This window comes from Heterodontus francisci, chromosome 38 (genome assembly GCF_036365525.1).
Source record: "Heterodontus francisci isolate sHetFra1 chromosome 38, sHetFra1.hap1, whole genome shotgun sequence".
NCBI lineage: Eukaryota > Metazoa > Chordata > Chondrichthyes > Heterodontiformes > Heterodontidae > Heterodontus > Heterodontus francisci.
Window position 1 is genome coordinate 41,857,176 of NC_090408.1, and position 9,478 is coordinate 41,866,653.

At 58.5% G+C, this 9,478-nt stretch overlaps 1 protein-coding gene across 4 annotated transcripts in view; it reads right to left on the bottom strand.

The window, feature by feature from the left end:
- Positions 1 to 4,846, bottom strand: part of LOC137352568 (CTD small phosphatase-like protein 2) — an 87,954-nt gene extending 83,108 nt beyond the window's left edge. For all 4 annotated transcript variants that reach the window (XM_068018215.1, XM_068018216.1, XM_068018213.1 and 1 more), the window contains exon 1: positions 4,686 to 4,846. The gene's annotated coding sequence lies outside the window, so the exon portion shown is untranslated. The remainder of the gene's footprint in view (positions 1 to 4,685) is intronic.
- Positions 4,847 to 9,478: the final 4,632 nt, after the last annotated feature.

Sequence of the window (9,478 nt, forward strand, 5' to 3'; positions counted from 1 at the left end):
TGGGGAGGGGGGGAGGGGGGAGAGGGGGAATGGGGAGGGGGGGAATGGGGAGGGGGGAGAGGGGGAATGGGGAGGGGGGGTGAGGGGGAATGGGGAGGGGGGGTGAGGGGGAATGGGGAGGGGGGGGGTGAGGGGGAGAGGGGAGGGGGGGTGAGGGGGAGAGGGGAGGGGGGGGGTGAGGGGAGGGGGGGGTGAGGGGGAGAGGGGAGGGGGGGGTGAGGGGGAGAGGGGGGGGGGTGAGGGGGAGAGGGGAGGGGGGGGGTGAGGGGGAGAGGGGAGGGGGGGTGAGGGGGAGAGGGGAGGGGGGGGGGTGAGGGGGAGAGGGGAGGGGGGGGTGAGGGGGAGAGGGGAGGGGGGGTGAGGGGGAGAGGGGAGGGGGGGGTGAGGGGGAGAGGGGAGGGGGGGGTGAGGGGGAGAGGGGAGTGGGGGTGAGGGGAGAGGGGGGGTGAGGGAGAGAGGGGAGGGGGGGGTGAGGGGGAGAGGGGAGGGGGGGGTGAGGGGGAGGGGAGGGGGGGTGAGGGGGAGAGGGAGGGGGGGTGAGGGGGAGAGGGGAGGGGGGGGTGAGGGGGAGAGGGAGGGGGGGTGAGGGGGAGAGGGGTGAGGGGAGAGGGAGGGGGGTGAGGGGGAGAGGGGAGGGGGGGTGAGGGGAGGGGGGGTGAGGGGAGAGGGGAGGGGGGTGAGGGGAGGGGGAGAGGGGAGGGGGGTGAGGGAGGGGGGGTGAGGGGGAGAGGGGAGGGGGGTGAGGGGAGGGGGGTGAGGGGGAGAGGGGAGGGGGGTGAGGGGAGGGGGGGTGAGGGGGAGAGGGGAGGGGGGGTGAGGGGGAGGGGAGGGGGGTGAGGGGGAGAGGGGAGGGGGGGTGAGGGGGAGGGGAGGGGGGGTGAGGGGGAGAGGGGAGGGGGGGTGAAGGGGAGAGGGGAGGGGGGTGAGGGGGAGAGGGGAGGGGGGTGAGGGGGAGATGGGAGGGGGGTGAGGGGAGGGGGGGTGAGGGGGTGAGGGAGGGGGGTGAGGGGAGGGGGGTGAGGGGAGGGGGGGTGAGGGGGAGGGGGGGTGAGGGGGAGGGGGGGTGAGGGGGAGGGGGGGTGAGGGGGAGGGGGGGTGAGGGGGAGTGGGGAGAGGGGGTGAGGGGGAGTGGGGAGAGGGGTGAGGGGGAGAGGGGGAGAGGGGGTGAGGGGGTGAGGGGGAGAGGGGGAGAGGGGAGGGGGGGTGAGGGGAGAGGGGAGGGGGGGAGAGGGGAGAGGGGAGAGGGGAGGGGGGGAGAGGGGAGAGGGGAGGGGGGAGAGGGGAGGGGGGGAGAGGGGAGGGGGGGAGAGGGGAGGGGGGAGAGGGGAGAGGGGAGGGGAGGGGGGAGAGGGGAGGGTGGAGGGGGGAGAGGGAGAGGGGAGGGGGGAGAGGGGAGGGGGGAGGGGGAGGGGGGAGGGGGGGTGAGGGGGAATGGGGGGAGTGAGGGGGAATGGGGGGGGTGAGGGGGAATGGGGGGGTGAGGGGGAATGGGGGGTGAGGGGGAATGGGGGGGGTGAGGGGAATGGGGGGTGAGGGGATGGGGGGTGAGGGGGAATGGGGGGGTGAGGGGGAATGGGGGGTGAGGGGGAATGGGGAGGGGGGGGTGAGGGGGAATGGGGAGGGGGGGGTGAGGGGGAATGGGGAGGGGGGGGTGAGGGGGAATGGGGAGGGGGGGGTGAGGGGGAATGGGGAGGGGGGGTGAGGGGGAATGGGGGGGGGGGTGAGGGGGAATGGGGAGGGGGGGGGTGAGGGGGAATGGGGAGGGGGGGGTGAGGGGGAATGGGGAGGGGGGGGGGAGGGGGAGTGGGGGAGGGGGAGGGGGAGGGGAGGGGGAGGGGGGTGAGGGGGAAGGGGGGGGGGTGAGGGGAATGGGGAGGGGGGGGTGAGGGGATGGGGAGGGGGGGTGAGGGGGAATGGGGAGGGGGGGTGAGGGGGAATGGGGAGGGGGGGGTGAGGGGGAATGGGGAGGGGGGTGAGGGGGAATGGGGAGGGGGGGGTGAGGGGAATGGGAGGGGGGTGAGGGGGAATGGGGAGGGGGGGTGAGGGGGAATGGGAGGGGGGTGAGGGGAATGGGGGAGTGGGGGAGGGGAGGGGGGTGAGGGGGAATGGGAGGGGGGGTGAGGGGGAATGGGAGGGGGGGGTGAGGGGGAATGGGGAGGGGTGAGGGGAATGGGAGGGGGGAATGGGGAGGGGGGGGTGAGGGGGAATGGGGAGGGGGGGTGAGGGGAATGGGGAGGGGGGGTGAGGGGGAATGGGGGAGGGGGGGGGGTGAGGGGGAATGGGGAGGGGGGGTGAGGGGGAATGGGGAGGGGGGGGTGAGGGGGAATGGGGAGGGGGGGTGAGGGGGAATGGGGAGGGGGGGTGAGGGGGAATGGGGAGGGGGGGTGAGGGGGAATGGGGAGGGGGGGGTGAGGGGGAATGGGGAGGGGGGGTGAGGGGGAATGGGGGAGGGGGGGTGAGGGGGAATGGGGAGGGGGGGTGAGGGGGAATGGGGAGGGGGGGTGAGGGGAATGGGAGGGGGGGTGAGGGGGAATGGGGAGGGGGGGTGAGGGGGAATGGGGAGGGGGGGTGAGGGGGAATGGGGAGGGGGGTGAGGGGGAATGGGGAGGGGGGGGAGAGGGGGAATGGGGAGGGGGGTGAGGGGGAATGGGGAGGGGGGTGAGGGGAATGGGGAGGGGGGGTGAGGGGGAATGGGGAGGGGGGGTGAGGGGAATGGGGGGAGGTGAGGGGGAAAGGGGGGGTGAGGGGGAAAGGGGGGGTGAGGGGGAAAGGGGGGGTGAGGGGGAAGGGGGGGTGAGGGGGAAAGGGGGGGTGAGGGGGAAAGGGGGGTGAGGGGGAAGGGGGGTGAGGGGGAGAGGGGGGGTAGAGGGGGAATGGGTGAGGGGGAATGGGAGGGGGGTAGAGGGGGAATGGGGAGGGGGGTAGGGGGGAGATGGGGAAGGGGGGTGAGGGGGATGGGGTAGAGGGGGAATGGGGAGGGGGTAGAGGGGGAATGGGGAGGGGGGAGGGGGAGAGGGGAATGGGGAGGGGGGAATGGGGAGGGGGGAGAGGGGGAATGGGGAGGGGGGGTGAGGGGGAATGGGGAGGGGGGGGTGAGGGGGAATGGGGAGGGGGGGGTGAGGGGGAATGGGGAGGGGGGGTGAGGGGGAATGGGGAGGGGGGGTGAGGGGGAATGGGGAGGGGGGGTGAGGGGGAATGGGGAGGGGGGGTGAGGGGGAATGGGGAGGGGGGGGTGAGGGGGAATGGGGAGGGGGGAGGGGGGATGAGGGGGATGGGGAGGGGGGGGGGGTGAGGGGGAATGGGGAGGGGGGGGTGAGGGGGAATGGGGAGGGGGGGTGAGGGGGATGAGGGGGGGGTGAGGGGGAATGGGAGGGGGGGGTGAGGGGAATGGGAGGGGGGGGTGAGGGGGAATGGGAGGGGGGGGTGAGGGGGAATGGGGAGGGGGGGGTGAGGGGGAATGGGGAGGGGGGGGTGAGGGGGAATGGGGAGGGGGGGGTGAGGGGGAATGGGGAGGGGGGGTGAGGGGGAATGGGGAGGTGGGGGGCGGGGAAGGGGAGGTGGGGGGCGGGGAAGGAGGAGGTGGGGGGCGGGGAAGGAGGAGGTGGGGGGCGGGGAAGGAGGAGGTGGGGGGCGGGGAAGAGGAGGTGGGGGGCGGGGAAGGAGGAGGTGGGGGGCGGGGAAGGAGGAGGTGGGGGGCGGGGAAGGAGGTGGGGGGCGGGGAAGGAGGAGGTGGGGGGCGGGGAAGGAGGAGGTGGGGGGCGGGGAAGGAGGAGGTGGGGGGCGGGGAAGAGGAGGTGGGGGGCGGGGAAGGAGGAGGTGGGGGGCGGGGAAGGAGGAGGTGGGGGGCGGGGAAGGAGGAGGTGGGGGGGCGGGGAAGGAGGAGGTGGGGGGCGGGGAAGGAGGAGGTGGGGGGCGGGGAAGGAGGAGGTGGGGGGCGGGGAAGGAGGGTGGACGGCCAGGGCAAGGGGTGGCAGGGGCAGGGAGGGGCACGGGTGGAGGGGAAAGGGGGCGACCGGTGCGGACGGAAGGTCGGGTCGTGGCGGGTGGGAAGGTAAGACAGGGTGCAAAGTGGACGGGGCAGGTGGGGACGGTTAGTGGGCGATGGCGAAGGTGAGGGGCAAGGGGGGGCTTTGGGGAAGGTGAGGGCCAAGGGGGGGCTTTGGGGGAAGAGGGTCACTGAGATATTGGGGCAAGGGGGAGGTGCGAGTGCGGCGGGGGGAGGGGCGTGCGGCGGGGGGTGGGGCGACGTGGGTGGGTTGAGACACCTCGGAGGGTCGGGGTCATCCAGGGCTAGGGAGAATGCGTGTGTGTGTCCGTTATTTCCCCAACCTGTAACTAATTAGCGGGCAGCCTATATGTATTATTTTCCGGTGTGAGCATCACTCAGCAGGCGAGAGTTAAAACTATTTCCAGGAGTCCAGGGCCTACCGCAGACCCCGAGCGGCTGCCAGCCTTGGGCCCACACCGCCTTGGGGCCTTTACCCCCCACCCTCACCACAGACTAAGTCAGGGCCGAAAGCGCATCCCTGGCCTGGAGTAGCTGCGTTGCCCGGAAGAAGGGGCCGCCCCCTCCCCCCGGTCTCTCCTTTGTCATTTGACGGGGAGCGGGAGACGCAGTGAGAACCTGTGGAGAGAAATGAATAAAAGCGAGCCCCCACCAACCACACTCCCCGAGGCCAGCTTACCGGGCTGCCGGCTGGCGCCTTGTGTCCGGGAGGCCCGGGGCCGCTCGGTGTCGCTGGGCCGCCGCTCGCTTGCTGTTTACACTCGCCAGCATTCGGGCGCCATTTCCCGCTGCCGCGCACACACAGGGAGAGACGGCTCCCGGGAACCCGGATGCACTGCGCGCCCGCGCACGCACAACGGCGCGCGCCAAGCACAGGGGTGGGGGGGGCGCGCACGCCGCCCCCCCATCTCCGCCGCCTTCCCCCCTCCTTGCAGCGTCTTACGTCACCGGCTTGCGCATTCGCCCCGCCAACTTCAAACCGCAACATCGAATGTTGCAGACTCGGAAGCAGAAAGATCCGGCCTTGCCCCAGCACTTTTCAGGATGCCCCACTTTTGAAGCGGTCATTTTTTTTTAATTGATGAGGGTGTTGCAGTGGTTGTGGTCTAAATGGGACTGTGGCAAGTTAACTCGATGACTAGAAACAAAGGGTAGTGGTCGACGACTGTTTTTGTGAATGGAAAGCTGTTTCCAGTGGCGATCCACAGGATCCCTTGCTGATTAATATTTACCACAATGATTTGGACTTAAATAGGGGATGGGGGGTGTTTTGATTGGGATATTTGCTCATGACATAAAAATTGGCTGTGTAGTTATAAGTGAAGCGGATAGCTGTACACTCCAGAATGAGATCATTGGTTTGGTTAAGTGGGCAGAAAAGTGGCAAATAGAATTCAATCCGTAGCAGTGGGAGAGTATGCATTTAGGGAGAGTAAACAAAGCAAGGGAACACACAATAAACAGGAAGATATTGAGAGAGGTAGAAGAAGTGAGACACCTTGGCGTGCATATGCACAGGCTGCAGGACAGGTAGATGAAGTGAAGGCAGCATATGGAATGCTTTCCTTTATTGGCCGAGGTATAGAGATGTAATGCTGGAACTGAGTAGAGAGGAAGAACCTGTTTCCCCCATCGCAGAGGTCAATTAGCTAGGGCACAGATTTAAGGTGATTGGTAGAAGGATTACAGAAAACATGTGGAAAAACCTTTTCCACCCAGAGGGTGGTGGGCATCTAAAATTCACTGCCTGGATCTGTAGTGGAGGCAGAAACCCTTAACTCATTTAAAAAAGGTACCTGGATATGTACCTGAAGTGCTGTAACCTGCAAGGCTATGGCCCAGGTGCTGGAAGGTGGGATTAGATTGGGCAGCTAGTTTTTTCAGCTGGCATAGACACAATGGGCTGAATGGCCTCCTGTGTGGTAACTTTTCTATCGTTCTATGGTTTTTAATGTAGGAACAGCACTGGAATATGGCACAGGCCATTCAGCCCATCTTGCCTCTGCCAGCTCTTTAAAAGAGCTATCCAATTAATCCCATGCCACTGCTCTTTCCCCATAGCTCTAATTTTTTTTCAGCATTTAAACGTTACAATTGAATCAGCTTCCACCACTTTTTCCAGGTAGTCCATTCACAACAACTTGGTGTTTAGGGGGGGAAAAAAAAGTTCATGGTTCTTTCACCTGTGTCCTCACATTACTGACCCATCCGCCACTGGCAACAGTTCTTCGTTATATAGTGTCAAAATTATTCATGATTTTGAATTCCTCTATCTAATCTTTTTCTCTAAGGCGCACAACCCCAGCTTCTCCACATAACTAAGTCCCTCATTCCTGGTACCATTATAGTAATCGGTGCCACACTCCCCAAATTCTAAATTAACATCCTTCCAACAGTGCAATGCACAGAATTGAAAACAATACTCCAATTGAGGCCAAACAAGCATATATTCTCAACTTGTCCTGTCACCTTTCAAGATCTGTGTACATACACCCCCAAGTTTCTGTTCTTGTAAAATTGCACCATTTAATTCATGTTGCTTCTCCTCATTCTTCCTACCAAAATGTATCACTTCACACTTCTCTGCATTAAATTTCATCTGCCATTTGTCCACCCATTGTACCCGTCTACGTCCACCTGAAATCTGTTACTATCCTCATTGTTTACATTTAAGTTTCATATCATCTGCAAACATTGAAACTATGTCCTATATGCCCACATCCAGATCATTAATATGGATCAAACAGAGCAGTAGTCCTAATACTGACCTCTGGGTGACACCACCACTGTATATTTCCTTCCAGTCTAAAAATATAACCATTCACCACTACTGTCTGCTTTCTGTCCCTTAGCCAATTTGTATCCATGCTGCCACCGTCTTTAATCTCATGGGCTTTAAATTTGCTAACAAGTTTACTATACGGTACTTTGTCAAACACCTTTTGAGAGTCTTTATACAGATCAACTGCACTACCCTAATCAACCCTCTCCTTTACTTCAAAAGAACTCGATCAAGGTAGTCAAACAGGATCTGCCTTCAACAAATCCATGCTTTCAAAATTGTTGAAATGGCAGCAGGACACTACCCCAACCAAGCTTGTGGGGGGGGGGGGGGGGGGGTGTAGAATCTGCAATGCTAAAAAGAAAATCTACACATCACTTAGGTGGTGACACTTACCAACTACTGTAGTTCTTCATTATTTTCTCTACAGCAGAAGAAAATCAAATCAGGAAATTAAATAGTTACAAAAAAGTTGCTGTTGTGGGGAAAATTCCCAAGTGCCAATGGATAGGCTACCACCGGACATTATGCTACGTGTGGTTTAAATATCTAGACTATCCTCCAGAATGTAACTCCTCCCATTATTTTCATCAGTAAGAACATCATTGGGTTTTCCTCTTTTTTACTACAGGCAGTTGTTAGTTGCTTTTAAGAGATTGTGAGTAGTTATCTGTCACCAGATGATGTCACACTACTTGCTACTGCTAAACTACTCTAGCAAAAAACTGAAAATATCAGTGCAGAAGGATTTTTTTGGTCGTATTTTACAAAAATGCATTTTTGCTAGGGGAAGGAAAACCTTCAGGTAATATTTGAATTGCCCAAAATAACCAGAAAGATATTACCTAGTCAGAAACCTATTTAATTCTCTGACCTCCCAGTAGGGTTGCCAACTCTGGATGTAGTCCTGAAAGTCTCCTGCCTCCAAACTCCCATCATTATTTGGCCCACAGATCCACCTTTGCAGCACGTGTGCCCATTGGAAAGTAGACTTATCACCCAATTGGTGAATTCTTAACAGCTATGACTCTCAGAATCGTTACAACATGGGAGGCCATTCAGCCCATCGTGTCTGCACCAGCTCTCCGAAAGAGCAATTTATTTAGCACAACTCCCCAGCCTTCTCCCTGAAGCCCTGCACATTCTTCCTTTTCAGGAAACAATCCAATTCCCTGTCGAATGCCTCGATTGAATCTGCCTCCACCCCACACTCAGGCAGCGTATTCCAGATACTAACCACTCACTGCATGAAAAAGTTTTTCATGTCGCTATTGCTGCTTTTGCCAATCACAAATTGGTGTCCTCTTGTTCTCAATCCTTCCACCAATGGGAACAGTTTTTCTTATCTCTTCTGTCTAGACCGGTCATGATTTTGAATACTTCGATCAAATCTCCTCTCAACCTTCTCTTCTCTAGGGAAGGTCAGTCCCAACCTCTCCAATCTAGCCATTTAAATGAAGTTCCTCATCCCTGGAACCATTCTCATGAACGTTTTCTGCGCTCTCTCCAATGCCTTCACATCTTTCCTAAAGTGTGGCACCCAGAACTGGACACAATATCCAGCAGAGGCCAAACCAGTGTTCTATACAAGTTTAACGTAACTTCTTTGCTTTTGTACTCTATGCCCCTATTAATGGAGCCTAGGATGCTGCATCTTCATTGCATTCTCAACTAACAATTGACCTGCTGTAACTGAAGTCAATTTCTCTCAGGAACTTGTCAAAATACCAAATGCAGCAATTCCAAGCTTATACCATCTCTAAAATCTGTTCCAAAGGATGTAGTAAAATGTTCCAAATGCCTTGAGACATTATGATAAAGGTGCTGTAGAAATGCATGTTGATGGCTCAAAAATGAAACAGACCTGTGGATTTAATAGGCATGACCTCTAATTCTATCATCCTAACCATTTCAAATAATTTACCTAAAAAAAAAAAGGACTGCATTCTGTACATCCCCATTTAAATTAAATCCCATTACTCCTGGCAGACTGCTTTTCTCTGAAGTAAATTACCCTAATTCTTGGTGCCTATCCTTATAAATAAGAGCTCCATGACTTGTAATCAGTGTGCAGGGACCAAACTGGGCCAATACACCAAATGCAGCATTCCAAACCCTTACATAGTTGAAGTATAGTACTGTTCACTCTGTACTCAGTGGTCCTTGTAATAGAACCTAAAACTATTCGTTTTCCATATAGCAATCTCATGCTGCACCTTTAACAAGTAATCAAATACTTAAAAAAAAAAAATTCATTTTATGGAATGTGGGTGTCAATGGCGAGGCCAGCAGGTGTTACCCATCCCTAATTTGCCCTTGAAATGAGTGGCTTGCTAGGCCATTTCAGAGGGCATTTTAGTGTCAACCACATTGCTGTGGGTCTGGAGTCACATGTAGGCCAGACCAGGTAAGGATGGCAGATTTCCTTCCCTAAAGGAAATTAGTGAACCAGATGGGGTTTTTTTTGGACAACAATCGACAATGGCTTTATGTCCATCATTAGATTAGCTTTTTAATTCCAGATTAGGAACATAGGAGTAGGCCATTCAGCCCATCGAGCCTGCTCCACCCACTCAATATGATCATGGCTGATCATCCACTTCAATGCCTTTTTCCCACACTATCCTCATATCCCTTTATGTCATTTGTATTTAGAAATCTGTCAATCTCTGCTTTAAACATACTCAATG